Genomic DNA, 15,165 nt, shown 5'->3' with positions numbered 1-15,165 from the left:
TTGTTCGTCTGCTCTTCGATGGAAGAGCAGCAGCAGCACCAAAGCACTTCTTCTTCAACTGCATAAACACAAAAGCTACAACAGAGTAGGGAATGAAAAGAACAGAAAAATACAGTGAGAGTGAGCAAGCGAGAGGGAGAGAGAGAGAGGGAGAGGGGAAGAGCAAATGGCAGTTGCAATCTGCCAGCGGGTGCAACGAACTCACCTTCGCAATCTGAGCTAGTTCTTGCATTAAGTTGCAGTTCCGACTCCGACTGCAACTCTTACTCCTACTCCACCTCCTCAAGTTGCGTTCCATCTTTCATCTCTCCCTTCTGTTATCCACAGTGTTGGAGTCATTTCGTGGCTTGTTTGCATACTGGCAAAGACGTCGCAGCGTCGCAAAGTCGCAGAGTTGTCTGAGTTCCTTAGAAAATTGCAACTTTGCTTTTGCATTGGGGCACACAAATAACAAAACCCACCAGCAACATTACCAAACAACCAGCAGTGGCAGCAGCAGCAACAACTAGAAGAAGAAACAGAACTTAAACCTTGCTCGTAATTTGTGCTGGCTCTGCAGTTAACTGGAACTTGCCCTGTAATGTTCTATAATTCATTTGTCCAGACATACATACATACATTTATATGCAGTGAAATCGCTTGCCTCGGCCCCATTTATTTCTTTTTTCATTTTAAATAGTTATGAAAATAATTTCATTTTTGGCCATGAGACAAAATCGAAAAAAAAAAGAAAAACAAATTTCACGCTCGGAATTTGTGATATTAGAATTTGTCATGATTGCCAAGGCATGGCATGGCAGGGCCCCAATTTAATGGGGCGTGGGTTCATGCAAATTTTCAAGTTTTTGGGGAGTGTCTAATGGCAATTGCAATTGGGATGCAATTGGAGTGCAACAGCAGCAGCAGCAGCATGACCAAGTCATGTAATTAACACTTGGCAGCTGCTGCTGCCACTACTGACAGTAAAACAATTTGCAGCTCTTGGCCTTCTACCAAACAGTGTTGTTTTGATATTGGCCAACAAAAGCCTTGTAACATTATTCAATAAACTACTTGAAATGAGAATCTTGTGGTAGGCATATTGAATGTAAACAATAAATCATTTAAATATGTCATCAAAGTCTGCTCTAATTGCATTCCTAATAAAAATATTAAATAAAATACGTTTCAATGGATTTGCCATTTAAACTGTAGTCCACTTTATAACAACATGCAACACATGCCATCAATTTTCAGCTGGCATAATAAAGTGATTAGTGATGAAGGGAAAACTCCCCATATTGACGATCACAGGGAAAAAAGAATACCCAGAAGAGTTTTTAATTTCGTTTTCGTTTACGATTCTTTTTTTTTACTTTTTTCGTGCAGCAAATCCCTTTGGTTGATGGTCACTAAACGTTGACAACATGGAGGGGCAAAATTAAGGCTTAATCGATAGCACTTTGTTGTATACTCCCCTTGCTCTACAGCTCTTCACGCTCAAGTTGCACACCCATCAATCCCTGCAATTCTCAATGCTCTTTTTTACACTTCTTTTCTACGCTTCGTTTGTGTCGACAGCAGCTTTTCATTAGACAATTTCCCCCGAGAGAGGGAAATGGAAAGATATAGAGGGGTCTTTGGCACAATGTTGATGGCACTAGAGCAACAGAGAGAGATAGAGAGAGATAGATAGAAAGAGAGTGAGTAATAGGAGGGATGAGGTGAGACAGCAGATTTTCATTATGTCGAGTCGACACTAACAACAACTTTTACTTGTATGTTGCTGCTGTTACTGTTGCTTCTATTGCTGCTGCTGGTAGCGTGTGGTACATTGTTAGCTTAATTGTTGTTGCAGTTGTTCTTGTTGCTGCTGCTGTTAGAATGTGCACATTATTGAGTTACGTGCTCGGCGGCACAGCTAGCAGTTGCATCCTCGGCACGTTTGTGTTATTTAACTGTCAGCAACAGCAGCAGCAGCAGCAGCAACAGCAACAGCAACAACCACATATTGGCTAATTGCCCGACGAAAATGTCTCGCACTTAACATTTGTTTTCATCATTTGGCAAATCAGATTTTCAGCACTTAATCGAAAAGTGACGGAAAAGAAAGAGCGGAAATCCAAGACCCACAATTAAGCCTGGGCACGGCAGCAACATCAACAGACAGACCTTCGATACAACTAATGCCGTTGTCTATCGAAAGTGGGTAATCATAAATGCAGTCAGTCAGGGACTTTTGTTTTGTCCCCTTTAGTTTTTCTTTTGTCTTAAACGCCCACTCCTTTCAATAGGGCTCCAACGAGGGCTGCTGCATCAAACGTTGCCGACGTTTAGCCCACGCTTTAACTACAACGGCGACAACGACGACGACGACTATGACAACAATCGTGCAAATCAGCGCAACTGATATGCATATTAAGCATTTTGATATAGGTATACTCTGGATTAATAACTGCAAATGGGTAGTCGATTTCTCTAAAAATTTGTTGTTCTATATTAAATTTAATCTTTAAAACAGTTGAGAGAAAAATTGGCATTGCTTCTGGAAATTCTTAATTAAATAGTTATTGATTGGCATACTAAAATCAAACAAATTATATTAATCTGTCGAGAGATTATCGATTGCATCCTTTTTCAGAGGTTTATATTTGTGTACATCGCTTTTAAAAATTTAAGCACACACAACGCTTGAGCGAATTTAATATTTTTGCATTTTCAAGCTGTAATTTTAGTAGTATGTATGTGCTGTTGTATGTGTTGTGTGTTGTTGTTGTTACTTTAAGATATCGATAAATACTACGATCTTTTGGTTAAATTCATTTTCATGAACTCTTTTTGATAAATACACTGTAAATGATGAAACAAGAACAATATAAAATTTTATTTTACAATTTGACCGCTTAAGATAAAAAATAATCTCAAATTTTTTAATTTTCTGATTAATTGATTTAAAATTAATCGCTCTTAATATCATATAGTTATAAAATTGGATGTGATCTGTAATCACAAACATATTGCTGCAGGTGTTATTGCAATCTAAATTTATTGGAATATATTATAGAATTCCAAACTACTTTAAAAACGATATTATTACTTTTGTTATCGATAAACTGCTATTACTAATCTATTTAAATGATAATGCTCAAAACTAACTAAATTTCAAGCAAAGTATTCTATTGGGACTCAGCTAAGGTTAGAGAGAGTCAGAGCTAGGACTTCTTTGAGACTATGAACTATTTCTTTGGGAATGCTTAGTTAGTTTTTAAACAATTTTTAATGATAATAAATAAATTTTCAAGCTGAAGGATGACACGATTAACTTAAAAGGCTAACGACTAGGGTATTAGCTAGTCGATCAATTTTATAATGTTTAACTGTCTCACTTCCCACGTATCTATCATTTAAATATTTTTTTTTGCAGTATTTTTTCATTATTGTGAGTGAACGAAACAAATGAAAGTTTTATCGTCTCCTTTTGTAGCTATATCTCTCCTCCTGTGTCTCTATCTATATCTGTATGTATGTGTGTGTGTCTCTCTCATTAAGTGGAAGTGCATGCATATACAATAGATATGTACATATGTATAGGTGTGTACCACTACATATGTATGTATATATATATTTGTATATATCATATGCTTGATATCTTGATGGCTTTTGACGACATAACGGTAATTGCTTCCCGGTTCATAACAAGCATGGAACGATGATTTCTGTACGTGGGTTGCTCCTCAGCAACATCATCCTTCTACACCTTCTCCTTCTCTTCCTTCTACGCTCTTTGGGTCTCTTTATGTGCATTTTGTCTTTTGTATGTCTTCTGACGAATTCAAAGAGAAAATTATTAATTATAATTTGTAACGTTTTTCATTGTTAACTATTAAAGTTGAAGGCAAGGTCGCTACGCTTCTTTATTGTTAACCTGATATTAAATATGTATGCTGTACTACGTCTCTATGATATTTTATAAGTCTTTACAATAATAATAATAGTAATATAAACACACAACACCACGAAGCGACCACTTCAAGGCTTTCCAGCTCTTCTATGCAAATTGCTGGCAAACCTTTAAAACCAATAAATGCGATCGACTACAAAAGCAACACATACATATACATATATAAACGTATAAAAAAGGGACGCCCACACTCAATTATCGGGCATTCGTGCGCTGTGACAACTTCTTTAATCAAATGTCTGGGCGTGGCAAACAAAAAAAACAATACAAAAACCTCGATCTCCATCTCCTCCTGCTTTGCCATATATGGCACCAACTACTCGTATAAACTTATACTCGTTTATCTTGTGTATTGTATGAAATTTTTTTCATTTCTGCCATTTTGGCTCATTACAAATTTGACACTTTTGCCTTTTGCTGCTACGTAAATCTTTATGCTTATGTCATTTAGTTTAATGAAGATAAAATAAATCAATTTGATTTTAGTTTTGGCTATGACTTGAAAACATGTACCTGCAAATGTACGCATTGAAGATGATTCAGAATTCAAGTTGGCATTCATTAACCTTACCTCTCAATGTTCATTTAAAGTTTTCTCATATTTAGTTTTTTGGTTTTTCTCATCACAGGGGCGACGACCTAAGCCACCCGCTTCATAATTCAAGTACTTGAACTGTAGCTACCTCTCTGCCAAAAGAACAACAGTAGAATCCTTAAAAGCTGCGACTTTGTGATACCCTACAGTGGGTACATTATAAAATTCTTGTCAGCTCAAAGCAATAAAAACTTCTTCGAATAAGATTTGGTAACACTAAAAACTAATAGAGTTTTGAAAAACATTAATTGAGCAGTTTCCAGTGATGATTAAGAATTAAAGCTTTTAAGAAGTTAATTATTTCGGTTCTTAAAATTTCTAAAAATTTTAAATTTAAAGTGTATTACTTTATTTCTTACCCTTTGGCTAATTTCAATAAAAAAAAGTAGTACTTTTATTATGATACAGATTTGATATACAAATCCTTTTTTCATACATATTCTACTGTCTAAATAGATATATTTCCATTGTAAGTACAGGGTAAAAACAGCATTATCTAGCCTTATGGCCATTTGCCATTTCTGTTACTTTATTTTTGTTTTTATGACAAATTTACACTATTTGACTAGTGGATTGTCCGTTGTTTTTGTTATTATTGTAGTTGGTCTGACCATAAGCGTGACTTTGATGAAGGGTGCGATGGTTATTGTTGAAAATCAAAAGCGTGTGAATCAAATCAAATTGCTTAGACAGTCAAGGGGTAGGTATGGAGAGGAAACTACAAATTAGTTAAGCCTTTGTGACGGTCCGGTTCGGTTATTAAATATGTAGGTATGTTGTTATGTACATATTGACAGCGATTTGCAGTGATTTTGACCATGAAGTTAAGAGCAAAATTGGTTTCTTTAGCCATAAGCTTTTGGCTTGGCTAATTTATGCAACAGCCATGGAAAATGGTTAGCAATAGTATGGGTAGAGAACGGTGGGAGAGGTGGCAGGCAGAGGGGTCGGGCAAGTTCTTTAATTAAATTTTCAATTTAAAAACACTTGACGCCTTCCGACAACACACAGAAAAAGAAGAAATAATCGGAGATGCTGGCAAAAGGGGAGGATGGTAAAGGAGCAAAAGAGGCTTAGATGAAGCTGCAACAGCAGGCGCCACATTTTCATTAAGCTTCCTTTTACCCAGACGTCTACGCCTAGGATATGTTTATTTTTATATATTGGAAAATTAATACTAAAAATTTAAAACAAAAGAATGAAACTTCAAACTACGAAGTGAGCTTACTCTGGCATCCATTGTTGGGCGACTTAATTTGCCAATATGCAAATTCTATTGCATTTATAATGAGTTTTTTAATGCTTTTAAAATTTTAAAACGTATATCTGAACTTTGGATTATATTCTTGTTTGTGTGTATAGATACTAATCAAGTTAATATTTGATTTCCAACAGACTTGGCGTTTAAGTAAGTTTAAGGAGTTGTATTAAATTTCTTTAGCTAAATACATACCTACATAGAGTTTAATTCGATTTAATTTCAAATCTCTTATTAGTTTATTTAGTTCTAGCTGTTTCTTAGCCGATTCTTGGCTAGAATTTTCAATTTAGAAGCAATTTACCGTAATTAAAGAAAACTCCTACACTCCTTTGAACAAAATCATTATTAATTTTTGCTCATGTTCAAAAAATAATTATATATTCAAAAAGTGTACATACTTTCTGGATAATAATTTATAAAGTATTTAAAGAAGTTCCCAATAATAATAATACATTTTAAATTAAGTTTACAATTTAAAATTTAAGTTTAAAAAGAATAAATTTTGCTATCAAATCATATTATTTAGTTTAGCAATTTTTCTCATTTATAAGATATCAATAAAGGAAATTTCAAGGCTCACCTAAGAACACTAATTTTACATTAGTAGAAACTAAAAACTTCTTAACTTAGCATTAGCTTTTCAAATTTGCAAATGAAACAAAAAAGAAAGTCTTTCCAACAAGTTTAAGGCCTACTGAATCTAGACACTTTAAAAATTTCACTTAAGGGCATTCCCATTTACTGAAGACCCGCGTCTCTTTCACTCTAGAGAGCCCTTCAAATCAAGTTTCCTCAGAACCCGTATATTAACTCTCATTTAGCCTAGTTCTCTAAGTGATTGCTGAACAGAAGGGAATCGACATAAATACCTTCATATGAGTTTTTTTTCTTCACTGAAATAGTGTTAGTTGGCTAAGATGAATTTCAGTTAGTGTGCCATAAATTTACTATGCCACACAAAACAAGTTGTAAAATTTTCACTTAATAAAATCATAAAAACAAATCTTTTTTTTTTTTAACCCCCTAGCATTATAGTTGTAATATTTATTTTATTTGGACTTTTTGTTTGGCCTGTTAAAACAAATTGCACATAAATGTTTAAATACTTATCTTTATTTACCATCTAACTCTCTCGATCTTCTGTTTTGTTGTATTTTTTTTGCAGGTAAGACTCTAAACTGACCCCATAAACCTCAATAACCATAGAGAATCCATGGCATGGATGGCACGTGAGTAAAAGCTCCAAATGGCTGTCACTTAGTTTGTTGTATGTATGTATGTATGTTGAAGGGAAAGATAAATCATTTTGGCCACAAAAATACACACACACACACACAGATGGACAGTAAGAGTAATGGAGAAGAGGTTGAGCAGGAGTATTCACTTTCTCTGTTTTAATTGCGGCCAGCTTAATTTTGATGCGTGAGCATTTTAAATGCAAGAAAGAAAATGATTGTCTCTTCTCCAACTTACTCCTTGTCTTGGCAAAAAAAAAAAAAGAACCAGAGCAGCGGCAAAGTATTGAGTCACAGACTGTGAGGCAGTTGCCAGTTGCAGACCATCATCAGACTCACGTACGAAAATGATTTTGTAAAGAGCCGTGCTTGTGCCGCTGCCGGTGCCAACTTAAGTTGAGTCGAGATGAAAAAAAAAAAAAACAAAAACAAAAAAGAACATTTAAGCAGCTTAACCCACTTCCGTGGCACATTATCATTATCATCATTGCAGTTGTTGTTTTCAGTTGCTCTGTTGCTTTTACAGTGCTTTTTTTTTATATTTTTAATTTCTTTCAATTACACCGCACTTGTCACACAGACAAACCGACTTTGGGTTCATTTTAAAGAATTGCTTCAAACTAAGCATCCCATCATCATTTGAATAGCTTTAGCCATGTAATTAAAACGAAAAAGTTCGTTAAGTCGTTGCAACAATTTGGAGTTACCCTCGGTCATTAAACTCCATTGAGACGATTTGGGATTACCCTGTGTAATTGCATACTACCATCACTACCACTACTCAGTTACTCCTCCCGGAGTGTCTCTCCCACATAGCTGACCTGAACCTTTAAACTATTCTGAAATGCAAAATTCATGAAAGTGTTTTATCGGTATATCCCCTGGGTGTCAGTCTTTTGATTAATAGCTGATGAGAATGGCGTACGTGTGTTCCTAATTTCTCTTCGTATACCAAAAATTGCCAAATGCCAAGTGGGACTGCGGTTGATACCTATACCAAACATCGCGGGTGTTTGCAGTTGAGTCTAATCAACGGGATGCTAATGACCCAAAGAATAGCAAAAGGTGAGACTGCCATCCATGTCACAAATGAGGGAGTTATGGTGATTGTGTGTGTGTGTGAGTGTGTGTGTGGATACATTTTCCAGGAACTACTCAATTAGTTACTAGTCTCACACTAGTTGGCTCTAAATTTAAGCTCAGGGAAACAAAAAAACAAAAAGGGAGTGAATCTGTCTTTACACTTCAAAAGTTTTAGTAACAAATTTAACTTGCCGAAGGTTTCTAATGCCTTATCTATTTTTTGTTGTTTTACTTTCTTATAGTCCTAAGTTTTGTAAAGATGAACAAGTATGCATCTATATTTATTTATGTGTACAGGTTATTTGCTATATGCTAAAACATGACACTAAACATGGATTATGATCCTTTTATAAAATAGAATAGACACTAGAATTCCTCTAACAATTTTAGCAGTTTTTCCAGGCTAAGTACCAACTAAATTATTTTAATCAGAATTATTAAGTGTCATTTTGTTCTATGTCAGATGGCAGAAAACAAAGTACTGCTAATAAAAAATTAAACTAAAAAACTTGGAATTATTTGTATATCCATCTTTATAAAGATTTTGCCTATATTGCAATTTCGATTCATTTGCTTTTGCTCTATGAATTTTTGAACTGTTTCGTAATAACATTAAGGGATTTTGCTTTTTATTGATCATAATAGTAAAGAATAATAACCAATTAAAAAAGGATGAAATATATGCTTAGCCCATTAAATTTGAAGACAAAATGCATTTATATTTTATAATTTTCGCCTGCTTCCATTCAAAAAGTATTACAAAAGGTCCTTACAAAAACCTCACATTCAATAAGGTCCTAGAAAGCAAATGAAAATGCTTTAAATATTTCGAATTTACCATAAAAACTGTAAGTGAAAACATTTTGAATAGCAGCCATGAATTTTTTTTTTAATAGCCCATTGTGAAGAAAACTAAATTAATATAATATAATGGAAAATATAAAAAATGTGAAAAAACACATCGAATCAAAATTAGAGACCCCAAATGACCTATGTATGTATATATTTAAGCCAATGCTTGGCCAAGCTCGATTCGTTTTTATGGCCAAGTCAAATAGGAAAACAAAATAGAAGTTAATCTAATAACAAAGATTGAGCGTAATAATTTTAGCGATTGGCAGCGCCGATTTACCATGGGCAAAAATCGCAAAAAATATAAAAAAGCAAAAAAAAAAAACAAAACTAAAAAAAGTAAAAACTAAGCAAAGCGGAACAAGTAAAAGGGAGCGTCCAAAGAGAGGGCTCAAGCCAAGTCGGGGGCAGGGCTTGGCCGGGTCCAAAGTCATACTCAAAGCCTCGTGGCCGAAGCCTCGTTAGCGTTTTTGGGCTCTGACTTTGGCTCCGACAAGTGCAGCTGCTGCTGCTCCATTTGGCTTTGGTGGAGGAGTTGGAGTGGTGGAGTGTTTGGGAGGATGGAGCCGCATTGGCTGCTGGCTGCTGGGACGGTGCGCCGTTCGTTGCACTTGCTTTCTGTCTCGATTCTGTGTCTTTGTCTGTGTGACTGTGTGTGTGTGTGTGTGTATTTGAGTGTTTGCTAGAGAGATAGCGTATCTAATGGATACATTTTAGTGCATAGACAAACGTATCTAATCGTCTAAACGTTTTATTAAATTACGTTAGTCGAAGCTTTGTTCCAGGCCAGCAGCTGCCGGCTTAAGCTGAGAAGCATCAGTAAGGAAGGCTAAAAACTGGTTTAGTTTACTTGCTCAAAAATTTGTTTGTTTGGCCTTGCCCATTTTAGCCAAGTTCAAGGTGAAATTATTAGATTAAATTAAAGAGCGAATATCGACGAAAATACCATTAAATCGCAAAGGATGAACTCTTAAAGAGAATACCCAAATGCTGTGGGGGGTTAAAAAGTCACCCATCACTATTCTTGGGGCCCCCAAGTTAAACAGGTTGACAAGTTGAAGGGACTAAAGTTTGTTCAAGTTAAACAAAAGGTAAGAGGCGTCTGCAACAGGGAGGCGTACCCTAGCTCAGAACTAGGCATCTACACAAATGTTGACAATGGCTGTTGTTGGTCCAAGACAAAAAAACAACAATAAAACAACAATGCAAACAAAGGCGAACAAGTGAAACAACTCCCCAGGCAAACTAAGCCAAAAACAGCGAGAATGGTAGCCAACAACATTTAGCTCATTTTTCACCACCACAAAATATCACAAGGTGTAACCAAAGAGGGATGACTCTATCTCTTGTAAGATATTCAAAGTAAACTAAAAACATTTACCAAGACCTTAAATTTTGAATCTTTAAGCTAAAAATCGACTTCAATATTTGAATATTTCTAAAATTGAAGAAGCAAAAGATGGAAAACCTAAATAAATATGTCAAGATGCCACACTTTAACTTCTTTCAATAGTGTTTTACTAATTTGATCTATTTTAAACAAAATTATCAATTTGAAGAAAATAAAATTTATCTAATTATCAAATTCTGGTGTCACATTCAAAATTTTATCGATGATACAGACAACTTAAAGCAAAGAATTATTTGAATTTCTAAAATAATAAAAATTTTAAATTGGTTTAGTTCTAAAGTTCGAAAATGGTTGTAAAATTAAATAATTTGATATAAGAAAGAATCTATACAATATCTATTTTATCATTTAGCTAGTCGGTGGGGACATGCTAAACATATAATTTTCTTGAACTTGAGTTCCAATCACACGTAAGAAATACTGAAAGGTAGTCCCATTTGGTATCACTTAATAAATTATGGATTAAAAAATAATTTTCTATTAAATTATTTAAAAAATAATTTTCTATTAAATTATTTATTAAGGTTGAATTAGGCAGACATACAAACCCAAAAGGAACTCAAAACAGTCCCTCCGATTTGACTCTAAATTGAAGTAAACGATGCTTCATAGTCTAATATAATAAAAGTGTATAATTATGTCCCTAATATGTATAGGGATCTACAGGTTGAACCTATTTATATAAATATGTCCCTAATAGGTAAAGAGGTACAGGTTGTTGTGTACCTATTTATATGGAAAAAATTCGAGGTAAACACTTTTTGAGATAGTTGTCTTTAATCTAATACAAAATTCTTCTCCAGCTCTAATCTTTGTTACTATCTTTTTACATTATTGATTAAATAAATTTCTAGAAATCGATTTGCATTTAATTATATTTTTTAGAAAAAGTTTAAAGAATGTGTATGGCCTACCATTTTCTGCCTTTTTCATTCATTCTCATTATTAACATATTATAATTATTGTTCTTAAGTGTTTGTAAAAACTTATAAGATTGGCTAACATGAAAAGACAATTCAAATGCATTACCCACCACAGAATATAGCACCCAATTAAAAGAACTTTGACAAAGTATCAACAATAATCTTGGTATCACACAATTATCCCCTGAAAACAAATTCTAACTACGCCCATTGCTACTGCTTCAGTTGCTTCTTGATGGTGATGATGTTGCAAAAACTTTTATGAAAGCTTCATCGAAATCCTAGAAATGAAATGGAAATTGAAAATGAAATCAAAACATGCATATGCAATTGAGGCTTTGAATGGGAATCGAAGCTGTTGTCTGTTGCCAGTTGCTAGTTGCAACCTTTTTTCGTTCATTTTGTTTGGGTTTTTGTTGTTTTTTTTCTTGTTTTTGTAATGAAATTAAGAGCTGGAGTGGAAGCCAACCACACATAGGACCATGGACAACCCCAGCGAAATGGCATGGAGAACACGAAATGCAAATGAGGAGAAGCAGCCAAGACAAACAGAAATCGAAACAGATAGAGGCACATTGGCACAAAAGGTGGGCGTTGAGGATTATTATTGTAGCTGCCGTTGAAATGAGCACAAATACTCTCTTCACACACACACACACACACTCACACACACATACACACCCCTCTTTGCCCCGTGGCAATAATTGCTGCGGCAACAGGAGCAGCAGCAACAGCAGCCAACTGCTAAGGAACAATTGAAGTCAAGCCCCAATGAATTTCCCCGGCAGGCAAACTAAGTAGTACACAAAAAAAAAAATAATAAAAAAGGAAAAAAAAAACCAACAACTTCAGCAGGAACAAAAACAAAAAAAAAGAAAAACAGAATCCTATTCCAATGGTTGCTTCTTGATTTGTTTGCTTTCAGTGTGTCTTCAGTCCATCCCGTTTTGCCATTGCCATGGCCATTCCCATTGCCATTCCCATTCCGATTTCCACTGGGTTGCCCTTTTTAGCCTGCAGCATGAATTTATTTGTTTTGAAATTGTAACTTTTGCACTCATCGATGCCGATGCCGATGTCGATGTGCCTGCCTTTTGTGTCCGTGATTGGCTTTTCCTTTTTTTTTTTTTTTTTTTACTGCACTCTCGTGCTGATTGTGCGGTTTAGATAAGTATGCGGCTGCTGTAGCAGTGGGAGCAGTGAATCGCTCCTCAACTCACACACAACCCACATGCAACGGCAACAACAGCAACAGCAGCAACCACATGAAGTACAGCCAAGTGGCAAGTGATAAATTAGCGCTAGGAAATGGAAGTCATGCCAAAATGTCAATTGAAAGGCGACGAAAAGTGAAAGATAGAAAGATGAAGGGAAAAGGGAGACAGAGAGAGAAAGCATTAAAAAGAGACAACGACAAAGAACAAATCAAATCGCTGCAATTTCACTAAAAGCAATCGATTGCAGAGGATTCAGAACAAGAGCCTCTTCAAATTGCCATTGCACACTAACAATTTCTTAACTGCAACTTAAAAATATAAATTTCTATATATATTTTTTTTATTTATCGCAGTTTTTATTGCCCCTAAATTATTTACAATCCTCTTACAGAATCCTCGCACTTATCATAAAAAAAATATTAATGACAATTGGAGAAATCGATATAGAAATAGCTTTCTTTAACTAGTTTACCTTTTTTTCTACCTCACTCCAAAAAGGAAAATAAAACAGAACATTAATTTCTTTACATAAATATTTCACAGTTTAAAATAAAAGAAAATAATATATTTATTTACACAAAAATTGAGCTGTAAAAGCGTCTAAAATAATAAATATGTACATTAAAATTAATGTTCAGTAGAAAATTTATAATAAAACTTCAAGACAAATTAAGTGTAAAACGAAAATCCAAACACATAATATTTAATTGCTTAAAATTCTGGATTTCTACTAACAATAAAAAGAACAAAAACGTTTTACTTTTTTTCTTGAATGAAATTGCCAAAGTGAAATTCGTTTTTCTCCCCCAAAAATTTTATTGCTTTGCGAAAAATGCATCGTAAACCATTCGAGCAATCCCAATAATATTCATCAATTAGAAGGGCATTTGTATGAACTCAAGAAGCTTCTCCACTCTATTCCTTCTCAGCCCCAAAGCTCTCACCCAAACTCTCGCCCATTCCAAGATCCCAAGAAAATCCAAGTGCAATATGTGTGCGCGTTTACTTGAAGCAATTTTCTCTCAATATTTTTTGCTTACTGGCAATGGAACGTGAGCGCGTGCAAAATGAGGATGCAGACGAACAATGGACCCTATAACACACACACACACACAAACCAAGATATATGTATGCAAGATTAAACTCCCACAGCAATAGCGACAACAGCAACATCAGCAACAGCAGCAGCAGCAGCAGCAGGAACAGCAGCAACAGCAACAGCTCCTGGCAACTCTTGGAACTTTTACTTATTGCTTGCTTCGATTTTGGGTGTTTTCAGCTTTTGATTTCTTTTAATGTGCCACAAGAAGAAAACCAAAATTGGTATGAGGCCAAGAAGATGAGGCAAAATCGAGTAGAATTGTTAGTAGAAGTAGAGAAGAAATAAGTCAGATGCAACGTGTTGTGCTGCGAATTCGTGAAACGTGATGCCAAAAGTCGTTTGTTTGTTTGTTACTCGTTTCTCGATTTCAGCTGCCCTTGCTTTTTCGGGGTATTGAGGATGCGGATGAGAGGATGCGGATGAGAATGAGATTGAGAATGAGGATGCTATTGCTTGCATGTAGCATGTTGCTCGCATTTGAATACGCGAATGCGAATCCCCACTAAAAATCCACCTTTCAGCTATCAGTTGCCTTGTTACTGGCCAAAAAGAGCAGCACAAAAAAAAAAACGAAAAGGAAACCCATAACATCCATTGTTGCTGTTGTTGTTGCTGTTGTTGCTGCTGCTGCTGCTGTTGTTCTGGCAGCATCAGTTCCTGTTGTCGATTTTGAACTTGAAGCCCTATTAAGGGAAAATATCTAACGACAAACTGGCAGAATACGCCAACTGAAAGTTACATGAGAACTTTTCCACTTTTCCACCGATGGGCCCATAAGTGTAAGTCGAAAACGAAAGCCAAATTGGCAAACCGTTTTTCTGTCGACTGTAGCGAATGAAAAATGTTCGCGTTTTGTGCCCTAATTGGTGGCATAGAACAGTCGGAGTCGCGTTTGTCGCGCCAAATAAATAATGATAATGGCACCTGGAGCGTGAACTCACCAAAGTCACACACACACAAACATATATATAGGAATCGTAGCAAGAATAGATAGAATAGAATAGGCCAGAGTCCGGTCACAAGAGAGGCCATTGACTGGCAAAACTGTCGGCTGATTGATTGACGCTCACTTTGAGCTGTTAACAATCTTATTGTTGGCCACGTACACACAATGTACAAACAAGTCAAGAAAATGGTATAATGTAATTAATTGCTTTGCAGCCAACCCAAGCAATCCAAGCAACCCAACCAACAAGCCAGCTAACTGGCTAACCAACCAACCATCTATATCCATTCAACCCGTGTGTCCAACTGTTAAGTGGGTCAGGTTTGATAGAATGCAAATAAACTTGTCAAATTTGGTATGCGTTTGATATGAAAATTATAAATAAATTCAATTGCAAGTTCAGTGAACTTACTCACTCACCGCCCACCGCCCCCTCCACTCCTGTTTATACTTCATACTAAACCAGTCTAAAACATCAATCAAAGCCAAATTAAGCGTAAAAATAAAGAAACAGGAAACGAAGCGTTCCACAGTAAAAGACATAAAGGTTTTAACCCGCACTGGAAGTCTTCAGTTGGGCAAAATTCCCCAACCCTTCAC

Source organism: Drosophila willistoni, assembly GCF_018902025.1.
Source record: "Drosophila willistoni isolate 14030-0811.24 chromosome 2L unlocalized genomic scaffold, UCI_dwil_1.1 Seg139, whole genome shotgun sequence".
NCBI classification, from domain to species: domain Eukaryota; kingdom Metazoa; phylum Arthropoda; class Insecta; order Diptera; family Drosophilidae; genus Drosophila; species Drosophila willistoni.
The sequence above is the reverse complement of the archived record's forward strand: the minus strand, read 5'-3'. Positions refer to the sequence as shown.